Source organism: Lepus europaeus, chromosome 3, assembly GCF_033115175.1.
Source record: "Lepus europaeus isolate LE1 chromosome 3, mLepTim1.pri, whole genome shotgun sequence".
NCBI classification, from domain to species: domain Eukaryota; kingdom Metazoa; phylum Chordata; class Mammalia; order Lagomorpha; family Leporidae; genus Lepus; species Lepus europaeus.
In genome coordinates, this window is record NC_084829.1 from 12817566 (window position 1) to 12836317 (window position 18752).

General features: G+C 44.0%; 1 protein-coding gene across 5 annotated transcripts in view; it reads left to right on the forward strand.

Annotated features, from left to right (window-relative positions):
- PHACTR1 (phosphatase and actin regulator 1) overlaps window positions 1–18752 on the forward strand; it is a 586996-nt gene that overhangs the window by 218306 nt on the left and 349938 nt on the right. Inside the window, exon 1 of one of the 5 annotated variants that reach the window (XM_062184630.1) lies at window positions 17380–17721. The exons of 3 other annotated variants lie outside the window; for them this stretch is intronic. The gene's annotated coding sequence lies outside the window, so the exon portion shown is untranslated. Of the gene's footprint in view, window positions 1–17379; window positions 17722–18105; window positions 18131–18752 lie in introns of those variants that run through there. One more of the 5 variants, XM_062184637.1, reaches the window with a different exon arrangement.

The following is an 18752-nucleotide window of genomic DNA, read 5'->3' on the forward strand; positions in this document are numbered from 1 at the left end:
GGCAGATTGGCAGCTGCCAGCGACTGGGAAAAATGGAGGCAGAATGTTGCGTGGCTGCCTATTGGGAACAGTTGGGGTTGATGGAAATGTTATGCGAGTAGTTAGTGCTGATGGGCACACAAAATTGTGAATGTACTCAGTGCACTGAATTACACAGCTTAAATTTTGTTATGTATACTTCATCATGCCAAACAGTGTGGTGACCCTGGGGTAAGATGTACCATGTGGCGTCTTTAGGGGTTCATAGATGCCTTGGGCATATTCACTATCCTCAAAGAATTTAGAAATGCAATAGTTATTAAACTTATATGAATGTGAAAGCAGTTCACTTTAATGACATGGTTCAATTGACACCTGTCAGCATGTGTGATTTATAGGGATTGTGTATGTCTGGGAATTCATTGCATTTGAGATTTTACTTAACAGCCTGTCTGTGCTTCTAGCTTCTGAGTGTTCTTGCTTTTGCTGAAACAATAGAAAAATGACTGATGAAGATGATGGTTCCACACATTGAGATTCTAGGTCATTTTATGGGTTATTAACTTCGCCAAACTGCGTGTGGGATTAATTGGAAACAATCGCAATGTTCTCACTCCATTGCACCATTTCCTTTCATTAATTAAGAGACATTAGCCTCTGCTCTATTGACGACAAAAAGGATGGCTCTTCTTTTGTTAGAAGACTACGGCCATAGAGGAAAGGACAGGAAGGCGCTGTGTCTGAGAACGAAGGCAGGGGTGGAAGGCAGGAGTCCCAGGGTGGTGGCCACTGGGAGGGGTGCTGAGTCCAGCCCGGGTCTCCTAGGTACGCTCATTCCTGAGCTTCTAAGCCTGAGTTCAGTCTGCCCAGTTGCAGCCTGGCCTCTCGCTGCTGGTTGTCAAAAGCGAGCTGCGGAGGGATGGAAAAGCTGCTAAGGAGGATTAAATCACAATGGAATTAATTAAGAAAATCCCTACCATTCACAGTTGCATATCCATATTTAATTCTCGCATTTAAAAAATAAATTAGAAGTAAGATTAATATGATATCTTAAAATGTGCCTAACAAAACCCTTTTTTTCAAAATACATCTCCTTACTTAGGCATTTAGAATTTTTTTTTTTAGTTTTTATTTATCTGACAGAGACAGAGAGACAGAAAGAGAGCTTCCATCCACTGATTCACTCCCCCGAGGTCTTTGCAAGCCAGGTAGGGTGGGAGGACCAAGGAGGTCCTGGGAGTGGGCATGAGAGACGCAGGGGAGACTTCATGGTCACCTTTGGGTTGAGGTTGCTTCTGGTCTCTCAGGCATCCTCATGTTCTCTCTGGTTTCAGCACCTTCACATAAGCAGTTGCCCCTGACTACATGGCTCTTTCCTTTCCTACCCTTGACTTATGTCTCCTTAACTTCTACTTCCTCAGGTCCCTGAGTAAATCCACTGCCTCCAGGAAGCCCTCCCTAACCACTCCCCTAGACTGGTGAAGCCCTCCTGCTATGCACTGCCACAATGCAGCCTATTTCTCCTGACCACACTCTTTAGCCATGGCATGTTTACTTATCTGCCATTCAAGAAAACCTGTCAATGCCAGGAGAGCAAGAACTATGTTCATCTTGCTTTCCAGAGAATGTATCTCAGATCATTGTCCAGTGCCTGGCATGGTACTCAAGTCAAATCTGCCAACCAACGAATAAGGGACAATTGAAGGATGAATGAGTGAAGAGAATTTGAGTAGCTCAGTGTTTGCCAATGTATATCTACTATTTTTTAAACTTTTATTTAATAAATATAAATTTCCAAAGTACAACTTTTGAATTATAGCGGCTTCCCCCCCACCATGACCTCCCTCCCACCTGCAACCATCCCATCTACCACTCCCTCTCTCATCCCATTCTTCATCACAATTCATTTTCAATTATCTTTATATACAGAAGATCAACTTAGTATATGCTAAGTAAAGATTTCAACAGACTGCACCACAAAGACACACAAAGAATAGATAACTGTTTGGCTAGTACTTTTACCATTAGTATATCTACTATTAAACTCTAGTTCCTAAGATTTCCCAGAAAAGAAGGATCTGATGTTTAGGAAGCATTAGGTTAAGGAAAGCTGGCCAAGGACATATTTGTTGCAGGACTTCTCAGAGCATTTGAAATGCTAATATGCCCAATCTCAAAGAGGAGGAGGAGATCTGTATACTCAGAATGATTGACCATAGATTCGGTTTCTTGGTAGAACAATTCATAATATTCTGAAGACCACATGTTTGGAAATGCCACAAAACATAAAGAAAAAGGGGGAATACCTTGCCCAAGGAGAAGATAGGCAGGTATCTTCTTGCTTAAGTAGATTGTTACATCAGAAAAAGTTGGCATCAGGAAAGGGTGATGACAGTGAAGAAGGGACACAGTGCAAGTTCAGGAATGACCTTGAGTGCCACGTGGACAACTTGAAGGTCATGCTTTAGGGAAGGAATATCAATCTTTGAGCAAGAGGAACATGCTAGCCAGGTTTTAGGAAGACAATTCTGATGGCAGTGTAGTCACTAGGATCATTCTGTAAGAGACCAAGGATGTGGCTTAAACAAATGGCAATTGGCATGGAAGGGAAGGCGCTAGAAAACAATATAAAAGATTAGAAGTGAGATCATCCAGCAATGAGTAAGACAGGCAGAGGGCTTAGGAGAGGACCTAACATTTAAGAAGTAGATAAATGAAGAAAAGACAAAGAGACAAGAAATACAGCTAAACAAAACCAAAATAAGTAATACTGTGGAAGCCAAAAGAAGAATTACGATGTGGGTCCAAAGTGGCAGGGGCTCAGAGGACTAGAAAAAGGTTACATCTGTAGTGCAATGATGTTAGGTGTTCCATGGAGCTACCCAAGATCATTAATATCATCTTGGAATATTCTAGCCCCTACATAAAGGAAGGAAGGTTCCTAAATTACCACACGGCCAGCTAAGCTCTGTCTGCCTGGGTACTGGCTACTGCTCTGTCTCCTGAGCTACTTAGATACAACCTTTTGCATACCCAGTCCTTCGCTCAGGCTTTCCAAATATAACCTTTTGTTGCTTTATTTCTGTGTTGACACTATTTGTCTGGTGATTTGCCTCTCAGTGTACAGAAAAGTGGCTTGCCACAGAAGGTTCAATAAGGTTGTTTTAAAAAAAAAAAGATACAGAAAACAGAATTACTCTTTCTGAATGAGTAATGAATAGAATTAATGACTTGGAGGGAAATCTAAATCAAAGGTAGTGAGACTTTACAAAATAGTTTAAAATTTGTTTTTAAAGCATCCATGTGGGAGCCAGACACTCCCAGGTTTGTATCTTGACACTGGTTCTTACATGTCATATAAGATTTGAGAATGAAATATATATACACACATCCCCAGGTACCATGGTGAGCAGTATACTTACATTATTAATTCATTTAATCCTCACAGTGACCCTAAGGAAAATAAGAGACACAGAGAAGTTTAAGCAATTTAAATATGTAGCAAACGGCAGGCAGGTTCAAATCCAGGATGATTTGATTACAAAGCAGTCTCTGTCCACCAGTCTGAAAACTTCACAAGTACAGAATTCACATTTGTGTTATCCCAGGACCTACAAATATGTAGCAAGAGTTTAATCACTACAAAGTACTTCAAAAGTTTCATGGAAAAATTGAATTCAAGGATAAGTTTATTTTGGTTCAAAGCTTTTTTTAAATCAATGTGAAGCTTTTTCATCATGTGCATTTTCCATCAATGTTTTGAAAACCTCTTATATGCATGAATTTCAAAATTTTTTGCACCAAAACGAGCTTATCTTTTAAATTAGATTATTTGTCTTTTTTGACACACAATAACTACATACTTGTGGGGTATAATGTAATATTTTGATACATGCATACATTTTAATGATCAAATTAGGGTAACTGGCATCCATCACTTCATATATTCAAGATTTATTTGTAGTGTGAACATTCAGAAGTCTTTCTTCTAGCTATTTAGAAATATACATTATATTATCATTAACTATTGTTACCCTACTGTACAATGGAACACCAGAAGGATTATTTTTACAATAAGAAAAAACTGCTTTTTAATTAAAGTAAAGCTTTCTGAAGTTTAATTTTTTTATTTTTAAGCATTATATTTTAGAAACAATTAACTTTGAAGAACTCAAGAATGATGCATCTTTTGCAAGCACTTAGACATAACTATAGCTTATGAGTCATAAGAATATCCTCCACTTACTACACTAAAACAAAGTAAATCTTTGAGAACAAGTTTTACTATTAACTCTCATAATCCAAGTTTTTGAGGACAGAGGTCCTGCATGGGAAGTTAGTACACAGTAACTTCTGTTGTTAATTTAACAATTAACAGTCTTACATATGACATCAATGAACACCCGAGGCTCTTGACATGAACTGCTGAGGATATGGAAGCCTTTTGAATCCACAAATTCCCTCAATATTTAGACAAGACCATAAGCAAAGTGGAAGTTCTCTCTTCCCTTCAGAGAAAAGTACATCCTGTTTTGATGGCCCCTTCTTTCCACTGGGGTCTCACCCACAGAGATCCTTCATGTAGGACACTTTCTGCCACAGTGTCTTGGCTTTCCATGCCTGAAATGCTCTTGTGGACTTTTCACCAGACCAGAATGCCTTAAGGACTGATTCTGAGGTCAGAGTTCTACTTAAAGCAATGGTCATTCTATGAGTCAGCTGTATGGACTGCTTCCCATGTTGTAGCATTCACTCCTTTTTAATTCTATCTAATATCATTACCAAACACTTAATCCAATTTATAGGATCAGTTTAATGCTTAATCCTATGTACATGATCACTTTAATATTTAATCCTATCCGTATGCTCACTTTAACACTTAAAATGCTGTTTTACCACCCAGCTTAAGGGATTTGAGGTCCAAGGCAAGTTTTTAAGCTGTACTCTTAGAAGTAAGTCCATAGGAATGTATGCAGAACTATACACTTTTGCAGTTAACAAGCTTCATACATTTCACAATTACAGCTTTCAGGATATGGTGATTCTTCCCTCCATACCCACCCTCCCTCCCATATATCTATACCCCTTCCTCCTCCCTCTCTTATTCTCACTCTTATTTTTAACTAAGATCTATTTTCAATTAACTGTATACACATATGACTATCTCTATGTTAAGTAAAGAATTCAACAAATAGTATGAAAAGAAAAATGTTCCTCAACAGTCGAGACAAGGGCTGTTCAAAGTCATTGCTTCTCAAAATCTCAATTTTACTTTTACAGATTGCGATTTAGGTGCTCTATTAGTTATCATAGGCCAGGAAGAAATATGGTATCTGTCCCTTTGAAACTGGCTTATTTCACTAAGTATGATGTTTTCCACTTTCATCCATTTTCTTACAAATGACCAGATTTCAGGGTTTTTTTTTTACTGCTGTATAGTATTCCATGGTGTACGTATCCCATAATTTCTTTATCCAACCTTCATTTGAGGGGCATTTGAGTTGATTCCATGTCTTAAATATTATGAATTGAGCTGCAATAAACATGGAAATGCAGATAACTATTTCAAGTGCTATTTCATTTCCCTTGGGTAAATTCCCAGGAGTGCAATGGCTGGGTCATATGGTAGGTCTAAATTCAGGTTTCTGAGTTATCTCCATACTGTCTTCCATAGTGACTTTACCAGTTTACAGTCCCACCAACAGTGAATTAGGGTACCTTTTCCCCCACATCCTCACCAGCATTTGTTGTTTGTTGATTTCTGTATGAAAGCCATTCTAATGGAGGTGTGGAAAACCTCATTGTTGACAGCTCCATCCATCACAGCCATTTGGGGAGTGAACCAACAGAAGGAAGACCTTTCTCTCTATCTATCCCTCTGTCTATAACTCTACCTGTCCCTGATGGCTAGTGATCCTGAGCATTTTTTCATGTGTCTGTTGGTCATTTGGATTTCCTCTTTTGAAAAATATCTATTTAAGTTCTTTCAAGCTTATCTTTTTAAAACATTTATTGTATTTATTTGAAAAGCAGAGTGACAGAGAGAGAGAGAGAGAGAGAGAGAGAGATCTTCCTTCTGCTAATTCACTCTTGAAATGCCTTCACAGCTGGATATGGGCCAGCCAGAAGCCAAGAGTCTGGAGCTCCATCGGCATCTCCCATGTGGTAACAGGGACCCAAGTACCTGAGCCATTATTTGCTACTTCCCAGGATGCATTAGCAGGAAGCTGGATTCCAAGTGGAGGAGCTAAGATTTGAACTGACACTGTGATATGGGATGCAGGCTTCTCAAGCAGTGTCCTAACATGCTGTACCACAATGCCTGAGCCTAAGTCCATCTTTTAATCCCATTTTCCACAAACTGCTTGAAGTATCCCCATATTTGTTGAGTGAATGAATGTGTGAATGGATAAGTTGATGAGTAATTAAATGATAATGCTGTTTTCCAATATATGTAATTTAGTTCAAACTTAATGTCCTCTTGGCTTATTGTGAGACTTTCCACTTCGCTGAAACAAAGGCTGAGCTGACTGACCAACAGATGTAGGGATTAGATAGTTCTACATCTTTAGCCAAAATGGACTTCCTGCTCTCGAAAAACTGGGCTAGTCAGTGATAATGACTTGGGGACCTCTGGGGTCGAGTGATAGCCAACTGTGCATACAAGGCAGCTAAGAAGGATTGGAAGTTGAAATCACTCATGGTGGGGACATGAGCATGTAAGGTGTGACGTGTGGTTGTACCGAGCATGGATTGAAGGGAAAGTGTCTAAATGGAAGGAAGTGTCATGAAGGAAAGAAGGAGGAGTATTCCAGCCAGCTCTAAGGCCTCAGAGCCATCATAATGATTAGGATAGGATTGTTGCTGTTGGCCATGGCAGTGGTGGTGGTAACAACTATTGGTATCTAAGATGTGTGTCTCCTCTACAGCAGTCATGGTGCTGAGTGCTCGACATGAGCTGCCTCATGGGTCATTGGTTCAGACAATAATCCTCTGACCTAGGCATCATGTTTATGCTCTGATTGTACACATGGACTTGTCGAAGGTCACATGGCTGAAGTCATAGCAATCAAGATTGAAAGCCTGATACTGGGGCCAGCACTGTGGCTCATTTTGTTAATCCTCCACCTGTGGCGCCGGCATCCGATATGGGCACCGGTTCTAGTCCTGGCTGCTCCTCTTCCAGTCCAGCTCTCTGCTGTGGCCTGGGAAAGCAGTGGAGGATGGTCCAAGTGCTTGGGCCCCTGCACCCACGTGGGAGACCTGGAAGAAGCACCTGGCTCCTGGCTTCAGAACAGCACAGCTCCGTCCATCACAGCCATTTGGGGAGTGAACCAACGGAAGGAAGACCTTTCTCTCTCTCTCTCACTGTCTATAACTCTACCTGTCAAACAAATAAATAAAAATCTTTAAAAAAAGGAAAAAAGAAAGCCTGATCCTCCCTAGGCTTTGAGCCCTATATTACATTTCTCTAGGAGTGTGACATGGAGGCCATAGCTCTCTTCCAGTTCGGTTTTGTTGTGTGTCCGTTGTCTATATTTCATTGATGTGAGTTAGGTTGCTCTTATGTTCTGAAATATTTAAATATTTGATAATTTTTGATATATTAAATTTTACTTCTAAACCATTAATATCTAAGCCATTAATATCTGTTCCCTTGTTTGTATGGAAACCTTCAAAAGCATTTTGAAATAAAATGTAGCAAGTCCATCTGATGATTGGATCAGAGCCCTAAAATAGTCAGGTGCTACAAGGAAATAGAAAAATTGGTTCCAGTTCCCTAGGAATTTCCACCAAAGTGGAGATACAACCTGTGCCCACCAAACACCCAGGTGCACTCAGCAAGCAGTAACCTAAGGGCTATGGCCTGTAGCACAGGCATCCTCCTCCCCATGTAAGCGCTCAATGGAAAGGGAGACTAAACAACCCAAATCCACTGGGATTGTTTGGGAAGCTTCCTGGAGGAGATGAGCCTCAGGGCGTACCTGTAAACATGGTATAGACCTAAACTAGCCAAAAAGATAAGTAGGTGGAGAAGGCATTCCAGCCAGCAAGGGGTCTGAATACAGCAACTATGCAGACTCTACTTAAAGAACATTTTAAAAATATGCAAGGCACTTTAAAAAGTTTGTAGAAAATGGAATTTTAGAAAGTGTATTTTGGTGGAAGAAAGTGTTGAAATCCATGCATTTTCTTTTTCAAAACACACATTTCTGTGAATTTTTTGAAGCCCCCTTGAATATAAACACCAATGTAAAACATGCCTAAAAAGTATGACATTTCAACCAAAATGGTTTGATAAGTTTAAGTACAAAAGAAAATCACCTCTGTGCCCTGAAAAGAAGTCAATTTGGATCAGTGACTGAGTTTGCTCTCATCTTCATGTGCACACAAGTAGCTGTTACTCTGGGAGCCAAGTAAGACTCATGAGGAAGAAGGCGGCTCAGTACCTGGAAATGGAAGGGCCACACTCCATGGCCGACAGAATGCCGTGCTACATACCCTCTCTGTCTCATACCCAACCTCCAATCTTTATTCAGAATTATTTATTGTTTATTTGTTGTTTATTTGTGAAACAGAAACAGACCAATAAGGAGAACTTCCATCCACTGGCTCACTTTGCAGAGACCTATACAAGCTGGGAGTGGGCCAGGCCAAAGCTGGGAGCTCAGAGCTCAATCCAGGTCTCCCCCATGAGTGGCAGGAAGCCAATTCCTTGTGCCGTCAGTGCTAACTCTCAAAGTCTGCATTAGCAAAAGGATGAAATCAGTAGCAGAGCTGGGACTCGAATCTAGAAACTCCAAGATGCGATGTGGGTGCCTCAATCAGTGGTTTAACCACTGGCTCAATTCTCTTTAACTGCATAGACAAAATCACCCAACAGCTGCCTAAAACAACATTCACTTTATAATTTTTGTTGGTTTCTGTGGATCAGTAATCCAGGAAGAGTACAGCTGAGTGATTCTGGTTTCAGTTTCTCATCAGCTTGTAGTTCAGACAGTAACTGTAGGGAGTGAGGTTTGATACTCGGGAATTCTCCTTATGGTCTCTCCACAAAGGATGGTTGGGCTCCCTCCAAGTATGGCAGCCTCAGCACAGTGTCAGTGGCTTACCTGTCAGCTGAAGGCTTTAAGAGTGATTAGCCCAATTAATTGAGTAGCTGCCATATTGCCTTTGATGATGGAGCCTTCCATCCCCATAGTCACATCCACCACATTGGCTACCAGTGAGTTCCCAACCCACTTGTATTTGGAAAGAAAGAGGAATTAGGGCCTACCCCTTGACTGTGACATTTGGCACACAGCTATATCAATCTTTGGAAAATACAATAGGGGGCTGGCAGTGTAGCCAGTAACACTGCCACCTACTACAGTGGCATCCCATATGTCCCAGCTGCTCCACTTTCAATCTAGCTCCCTGCTAATGTGCCTGGGCAGGCAGTGGAGGATGGCTCAAGTGTTTGGGCCCCTGAACCCATGTGGGAGTCCAGGAAGAAGCTCCTGGTTCCTAGCCTCGACCAGGCTCAGCCCCAGCCATTGTGGCCATTTGGGGAGTGAACCAGCAGAGATGGAAGATTCTCTCTCTCTCTCTCTCCTTCTCTCTCCCTCCCTCTCCCTCTCCCCCCCCTCTCTTTAGAATTCTGCATTTCAAATAAATAGAATAAATCTTTTAAAAAGAAAAAAAGATACAACCTGCCACATGGAGCTTTGGGGACAGAGAAGGGAGAGACACATACAGGAGGGTTTAGCTATTTGCTGGGGACATCATTTTAGTTTCCGTGAAAGAATTCTATAAAAGGAGCTCTGTGAGGTAAAAGGGAGGCTCGGAACCAATCAGGCCAAGGTCATTCAGCACCTCCCGGACACTGGGAACTTGACAGATGCTTCACAAACATCACCGCAGCTCTTCCATCAAGTTTACTAAACCAGAGCTGACGAAGCTGCCTGCCTTAGCAGGTGGCACAAACAGAATTAGACCCCAGGTCTCTCACTCCTGCACCTGCTGCCTTTTACAACCCCATCCGTTGGCCCCATTCCAAGGGCTACTGAGTTTCCCTTCTCGCATCTTGGGTCCTCCTCGAGTTTCCACCCAGTGTGGACCAAGTCATGGCATAAACTCCACACAGTTCTTTGAAGGGGATTGAAAGGAGCGATGAAACTGCCTAACCCTGTGGGAAACTGCCTTTTGTTGCTCTCCCACAGTGAAGCTGTCATACAGATATGATGCTGAGCTGGCTCCAAAGCAATCTGAAAAATGGCTTCTGAGATTGGCAGTGGCATTGAGCTGGCAGGGAGTGAGGTAATAGCTGCTCTGTTGCAGAGGGTGCCAGAGGCCTCAGATCTCTTTCCTGTCAGGCTCTGCCTTCGTTCTGGGAACTCGGTGTGTCACAGCCTCCTCTGCTCTGAACCCCAGCCTTTCTTGTTTATGGTATTGCAGACCTTCCGAGGGAGAGCAGAACTGAGTTTAGCAGCCTGGTAACTTCCATGAACCTTTGGCAAGAAGAGTGCTATACTGAGAGCGGTATTTAGTGGGCCAGGAGGAGCGAAATTTAAAAATTAACTTACTTTAAATATAATAAGTGGACAGGGAGAATTAACAAAGAGGGAGGAAGGACAAAGACAAGGAGATGAGAAAGGAGGATGGAAAAGCAAAGAAGAAAGGAAGGAAGACAGAGATTGTGGAAGTCAATAAATCCAACATCTATTTTTAAAGATGTATTTATTTGAAGGCAGAGTTATGGGAAGGGGGGGGGAGAGATAGATAGATAGAGAGAGAGAGAGAGAGAGAGAAATCTTCCTTCTGTTGGTTCACTCCCCAAATGACTGCAATAGCCCAGGCTGGGCCGGGTTGAACCACGATCCAGGAACTCCATCCGGGTCTTCTGCATAGGTGGCAGGAGCCCAAGCACTTGGGCCATCCTCTGCTGCTTTCCCAGGTGCATTAGAGGGAGCTGGATTGGAAGTGGAGCAGCCGGGACTAGAACTGGTGCTCATGTGGGATGCCGGCATCGCAGGTGCAGCTTAACCCACTGCACCACAACACCAGCCCCCAAATTCAGTATCTTAACACTGCCAATAGCAAATCAGATAGAAAGAAGGTGGAGCGAGAAGGAAGAGGTGTTCACACCAGTGTTGCCAACACTTTATTATGATCATAGAGTATCTGATGATACTGATATTAAGAATAAGTATTTTCCATTGATTGATACCCACATCAGTCAATCACTGCACCAAGCACTTTCTAGGCAGCCTTGTGTAACATCCACAATGACCCTCAGTACCTTCCTCTCCTTTCTACAGACGAGGACACACAGGCTCAGAGCACCTAAATGCTTGCCCAGCAGAGACAGCCTGCCCTGTGCAATGTCTTGGAAAGGCAGCTGCTGGAACACACCTGACACAGAAGCCCTTCCTAATCAAGCCCCTAGGAGCTGACACTCTCCCAGGACTTAGGGTCTCCTCCAGCCCCAGCTAGACCTGCTAGCGTAGTCCTTGGCCAGACCTGAGGCTGTCCCACTGTCACGTGCCTCCAGGAACCCCATCAGTGAATCTTCTCTTCATGGCAAGGCTATTACACTGTCTCTGTAGGTGAACATGTGCATTTATTGTGTGAAGCACCAAGCGTATTTTCTTCATTCCATTTTCAACAAGAATGTGTTGAGCCCTTAGTACATGCACTGCTATTTAGAGAGTGGTATTGTGGAAATAAAGCAGAGAAGATAATGACTACTCTTGGGCAACTGACAACCTGGTAAGGGAAAAATATGTATGTATTGTACCGGAGCCCAGTGAGCACAACCGCAGACCACCATGATCAGGACCTTCTTGGTCCCTTCATTTTTATTATTTTTAAAAGATTTATTATATTTATTTGAAAGCCAGAGTTACACAGAGGCAGAAGCGGAGAGAGAGAAAGAGAGGTCTTCCATCTGCTGATTCAGTCCCCAAATGTCCACAATGGCTGGAGCTGAGCCGATCTGAAGCCAGGAGCCAGGAGCTTCTTCCAGATCTCCCACCCAGGTGCCAGGGCCCAAACACTTGGGCCATGTTCCACTGCTTTCCCAGGCCATAGCAGAGAGCTGGAGCAGAAGTGGAGCAGCCAGGTCTCAAACTGGCACCTGTATGGGATGCCGGCACTGCAGACAGCGACTTTACCCCCAATACCACAGCACTAGCTCCTACTCTTCATTTGTTTTAATGGGCTATCTTTATTAGAGCAATTTTAGCCACATTGCAAGGAAGATACAGAAACTTCTTGCCGATCCCGTCTCCCCACACACCACAGCCTCCCCATCAGTGTCCCCCACTGCCATGGAGCACCGGCACATCAGGTAGCACCTAACTAAGGTCCATTTCCCTGTTTAGGTTCACTCTGGTGTTGTACATTCTATAGAGTCAGCCAAATGCAAGAAATAAACGCAAAGTTGCACTATCGTATGGAATAGATTCACTGCTCTAAAACTCAGTGCTCTGCCCATTCGACCCTCCCTAAACCTAACACCGACCATGTTGCTGTCTCCATAGTGCCGTCTTTTCCAGCTCATGGTATATTTGGACTCAAACAGTGCGTGGCCTTTTCAGTTTGACTTTCTTTTTTGCTTAGTAATTGGTATCTAAGATTTCTACAGTTTTCATGGCCTGACCACTCATTCTTTCTCACACTGAATGATAGTCCATTGTGTGGACGGACCACAGCTTACTTACCACTTACAGAAGGACATCTCAACTTCATCCAAGTTTCGGCAATTGTGAATAAAGCTCCTGTGTACAGATTTTTGTGTGGATGCCAAGTTTTCAGCTCCTTTGAGTGTGCAGGACTTCTGAGTTGCGTGGTAACAGTATTTTATAAGAAATTAGCAGATTCTTTTCCCAAGTCGCTTTACTATTTTTCATATTCCCCTCTCCGGCAATGGATGAGCGTTGCTGTTACTTCACATCCTTGCCAGGGTTTGGTGTTGGTCCCTCCACGTTTTAAAGCTCGGAGAAGCTGAAGTAGGTAGAATCAGAAATGAAGCCAGAAATGACTCTGAGCCACAAAACCAAAAGTCACATCTGTGATATTCACATGGCAGCTTCTTCTTCCCCTTCCTCGTGCTGCCAACCTCACACTCTACCCAAGGCACTGTGACGCTGGGTTTTCTGTTTTCCCAGTGCAGTGGAAATTAGAAGCTTTAAAGGGGTAGAGATATTAAAAGTATAAAACAAAAGATTGTTTCATAGATAAGTTTATAGATAAGTTAGCAAATAAGCCTGTAATCCTGTACCCTGTGAAGCATACTTGCATATCAACTTATCAACACTGGTATTTATAAAAATGACTTTAACACAACTGTATTTGAGATACCATATCTATTACAAATTAGGGACATTGTAAGTCCCTAGCTTATAGATTTATTGTCAGAACTTAGCACAGAGTCTGATACATAATAAGTCCAGATAAATATTGTCTACTATGTGATGACAACAGTGATGATGGTGATGGTGATGATGGTGATGGGGATGGTGATGGTGATAATGATGATGTACTAAGTCATCAGAGAGTCGGAAGGGGAGAAATGAAAAGGAGAGATTGTTCAAACTCCTCAGGCATTTACTGAGATGCTCTCACGTCCCGTTGTGAAATGAGGAGGTGGTTATTTTCCATATTACATGATTATAGCAGATTGTGATATATGTTGGAATATGTCTATTGTCGGAGTGGGGGTAGGTGGACGTTTGGTGAAGTGGTTAAGAAAGGCTCTTTGAAACCCTGCATCCCAGAGTTCAAGTCCCTGCTCTGCTTTCAGTTCCAGCTTCCTGCTCATGTGCACCCTAGGAAGCCCTAGGAAGCCCCTCGTCCCCTACATGGGACACTCAGTCTGAGTTCCAGACTCCTGGCTTTGGCTTGCCCCAGCCCCAACTATTGTGGGTATGGAGAGAGTGGACTAGCAAGTGGAAGCTCTATCTGTGTGTGTATGTCTCTGCCTTTCAAATAAATAAATAAATGAAAACATGTTTAAAAGAAAGAATACATTTGTCGATAAACGTAGTATGATGACATAATTGAGTGGTTTGTTGATTTTGACTGCAAGATTAAGGAAAGCAAGAGTAAGGAGTTGAGCTGGACTGGAAGGATTTTTGCTATTTGGTAGGGCATAGGAAGGGCATTTGAGGCAGAGGAGACAGAGTTTAAAAAAGACAGAGTCCTGGAAACCATGCACGGTCAAGCGTCTAGACCAAGAAGAATCAAAGAATGTGCAGCAAAGAAGTGAGCTGGAGAGCTCCTCGAGGCCATCTTGTGATCATCCAGTGCATCGTGGTAGGGAGTATGGATTTTATCCACAGGGCCATGGGCTGTTATTAAAAGCTTTAAGCATGAAGAAATCTCTGCTTCTCACTCCTGCTCACACACAAGGCAGGGGAGAAAAGAACCTGAATGGGTAGAAAGTAGAGGCCGGGAGATCTGGCGGGGTTGCTTGTGATGGTTTGGGTTACTGTGGCCCTGTAGCTTGAGCAAAGGTACTGGGGAGACGAGATAAGGAGGAGATAAGACTAAGCTGGGGAAGGGGAAGAGAGAGGCCAGGGAGAAAGTAGACTTGAGTGTGACCGAAGCAATTGGAACATTGCAGAACAGGAACTTTTTAGACAAAGCCAAGATTTATTATTTAATCTTCATGATCCTCTGGTGGCATGAGAGAAACTGAATCTGTAACACTATTTCATTTTTTTTCTTTTGATAGGCAGAGTGGACAGTGAGAGAGAGAGAGAGAGAGAGAAAGGTCTTCCTTTGCCATTGGTTCACCCTCCAATGGCCACCACGGCCGGCGCGCTGCGGCCAGCACACCACACTGATCCGAAGGCAGGAGCCAGGTGTTCATCCTGGTCTCCCATGTGGGTGCAGGGCCCATTGCACTCCTGGGCCACAGCAGAGAGCTGGCCTGGAAGAGGGGCAACTGGGACAGAATCCGGCACCCCAACCGGGACTAGAACCCAGTGTGCCGGCGCCGCAAGGTGGAGGATTAGCCTATTGAGCCATGGCGCCGACCTGTAATATTATTTCAATTCCAAGCTTGTTTGATATTTTCTTCCTCCATCCGAGAGGACAACACTTGAATTATGCCACAGGGCTAGAACCAAATGAAGGCAATTTATTTTTCTAAAATGTCTAAGTAAGAATAGACAAATACGATCTCAAAGAACAAATTCTAGCTCCATCACGGCCTAGTATAATCTTGGACTGGGCCATCTAATGTGATGGCCACTCATCACCTATGACTACTAAGCATGTGGAATGTGGCTTGTCCTCGCTGAACTGTTCTATATAAAACAGATGTCTGAATTCAGAGAGCTAATGCCAAAGAAATGCAAAATGTTGTGTTTCAGCTTAAATACTGAAATGGTAATATTCTGAATATATTGATTCAATAAGCTATATCACAAAAATAATTTCATCATTTATATTTTAATGTGGCCATTAGAAAATACAAAATTACACATGTGGTTCACATTCTATTTCTATTGGACCATGCTGGTCTAGGGAATTTGAATTTTGCATGCCCATATTTAATGACTCTGTACAGACAATTAGTATATTTTTTAGTATTGTTCCTTTTCCCATTACTGGGGAAGGTGTCACCACCTGATGTTTTCTGATGCCTTCCTATGGGTCCTTATTAAGAAAGAAACAGTTACCATAGCAACTGCCACAATACCTTGTGTGTATTTACTATGCCCTGAGGGAGAGGCATAAACGGACATCCACCCATCATAAAGGTTTATACAGCTATATTTTTATCATATGCATCTGGGTCTTCCTTTGCAAATCAGAGCAAAGGATTGAGAATAGGAACCTGACTTCTGATTCCTTCCCAGCCCCTGGCTTCTTAAGATCCGTGTAAGAAAAACAGAAATTAGTCCAGGTCCATCTCAGAGGGGTAGGAGGAGAGAAGGTTTTACAAAATATTTCCAAAGCGATTTGTAGGGCACGATATCCATCTACTATCACATACAGATTGTGTACTCCTTAGCCAAAGTGCTGGGACCAGAAGTGTTTCAGATTGGGGCATTTCCATATACATAATGTTATATCTTGGGGATGGGACCCCAGTCTGAACACGAAATTCATTTATGCTTCATAAATACCTTATACGTATAGCCTACAGTCGACTTACGGGATATTTTTAATGATTGTGTGTATGACACAGTGTCATAATATGGAGTGTTCCACGTGTGGCACCATGTTAACAATCCAAACGTTTCAGCTCGGTGTACTTCAGGTTTTTGGTAAAGGAGGCTCAGCCTTGTTTCCGTGGGATCATGGCGTCTAACATGACTTACACCTTGGGGACAGGCAGGTGAGTGAATGCAGAGGGGAGAAAGGTGTCAGACCAGGAAGATCCAGAAGGAGGCTGGTCAGCGTCAGCATGTGTCATGGTGGACAGTAAGAATCCTTACTCCTGGCTGGGAAAAGGTTGGGAGCCCAGAGCCCCTGTGCATTTGTTCATCTTGGCTTTGACTTGGAAAAAAACCAAACAGGCTGGGGTTTTTCGACGTGATCCTCGTGTTTCCGGATGCTTTACGTGTTATGCTTATTCAGTGCCATCTAAGTTTCTCAGAACCTCGCTCTTCATGGATTGGGTTTGAACATGATTGCCCCTCACAGCATATCATCTGGACGGAAGTAATGGATGCTAAGGTAGGGAGACTGGAATGATTCTTTGTATCTGCAGCCCCCATAGTAGGGCTTCAAAATATTGATATGGATCCACCGTCCTGGGGATAAAGCTGGAAAGTGGAGGCTGAAGACTTGGCCGTGAAGAGATGTTTGCAGAGTAAGCAAGCCCTTTCCCCACAGACGTTATGTGTCTCTGAGGTGGCTGGGCAAGGGTCTGTAAGGCTCAAAGTCATAGCCAGGGATTGGCTACAGGTGCCCAGCGTGTAAGTGACCCGTTCCACATTCCACAGAACTTAGGGATGTAGCAAAAATTGTAAAATCAATCATTTCATTAAAATAAACGAGTAAAATTAAAAATAAATTTAGGGCTCGTTTGCACGGGTGTTATAAATCTAGGTGAGGGGCACTGTCATTTGAAAATGCATCCCGGGACTTACCCCAGCTACATGAAGCCACCCCGGGGAGAAAAAAACCATGAGAGATCCCAGCTTACTCAACATTGCCGCTGCTTCCCAGGAAGCCTCAAACCAAAGGCAAACCCGAGCTCACCGCCCTGGGGGAGGTGCAGGAAAGGTTAACTGTCCACTGTTTTGTGTTTTCAGTGTCTGCCACTCGCCTTCTCCCACCTCCTGGGTGGGGGTTGGCACCCCGGGGGCTGGGGGCAGGGCCGGGGAGCAGGACTCCTCCAGTACAGTTGGAGTTATATAACGGAGCTGCCGGCAGTCAGGTGACAGGAGCCCTGAGTAATTCCCCGCAGAAGGAGCCTAACTGCATGTTAAAAAGCTCAACAAATACTCTTAAAGAAAAGCAAAGGAAAAAAGCGCCGCCCGGGCTGCGAGTGAGCTCCAGACTCCCAGAGCTGCAGAGTCCGCTCCTGGCTGGAGCAGTTGGGCGGGCCGAGTCGGAAGGAAAACTCCAAGGCTGCGGACGGCCAAGTGCAGGTCCGGGTCTCGGCCGCGTTCCCGGCTCACTTTCTCTTTCATTCCGAAATGGTCCCTGCTCCTGCAACTCGCTGCCTCCCATGTCAAGTCGAGCACAAGATTCCTTGGAGGCTCCAGCCAGGCTTTTAAGAACCGGGGCTCCGTGAAGGTAAGAGACGGACTGGGTGCCTGCGGGTCGTGCCCAGGAGGACTGGGTACCTCCACCAGCTGTCCCGCCCGAATCTCGCTTGAGGATCCCCCTTGCAAAGGGGGTTTAAGGTTAAGGACATAAAAGGGACCCTTGCTACTGAGGAGGGTGGCCAGCGGGGCCATGGAGAGTTGAGTCCATCCCCCAGCTCCGGGTGGCTCCCTTCCCTCGCCCAGTCCATCCCACAAGGGAGCTGGGCCAGCAGCCAGGGAGCTGGCAGGGCTGGGAAGAAAGGCGAAGGGGCTGCCTGGCACCGGGAGGCTGTCTGGGCGTGTGTGGCATGTGCATTCTCAGAGCCCCTTGGGCTGCTGCTGGGGCTAAGAACACAGCGCTGGCGGGGGAGCGGGCTCCCTGTGGGTCAGTCTCTAAGGTAGGCATGAGCGTCTGCAATGATGTGCTGGTTTTTGCTCGTTTGCGCGGTGGATTCCGTACCAGTTTTCGGCTCAGTTCGGTTTCGAGAATTGTCCTTGTTGAGAGCTGCCAAGATCCGGTTGATTGGATTTTTTAAGTCCCTGGAGCGGAACCTGCGGTGTCAGTGTGGATGCCTCCCAAGTCACAGGAGAAACGTCTGAACTGGGGGATGTTTTTCAGATTCACTTGCAAATCCCGCCGCAGTGGTGCCTGGCTTGGAGTCCAGGATGCCTGCTGAGGCCAGCTGCCTTTAGGAACCTCAGGAAGTTTCTGACTTAAAGAGACAGGAAAGGAAAAAAAAAAATCCGAAGCCACGGTTGTTCCTTTGGGGAAAGAGTGCTCAGGGAGAAGTTGTCAGTGATAAAAAGGAAAGCCGGCTTGGCTAATGGCAGAGGGAATAAGGGCAAAGTTGGGAAAGGTTCTGTGGCATTTTGAGGTTTGCTGTACTGGGAGATAAAGATCTGAATGGGAACAGATCTCAGCTCACTCAGCATGAAAAAGAAATACTCTAATAGATTCTTTTTTTCCCCCTACTTCTCAAGAACCTGAGAAATAGGCAAGGCATTGGTTTGGAAGAGTTC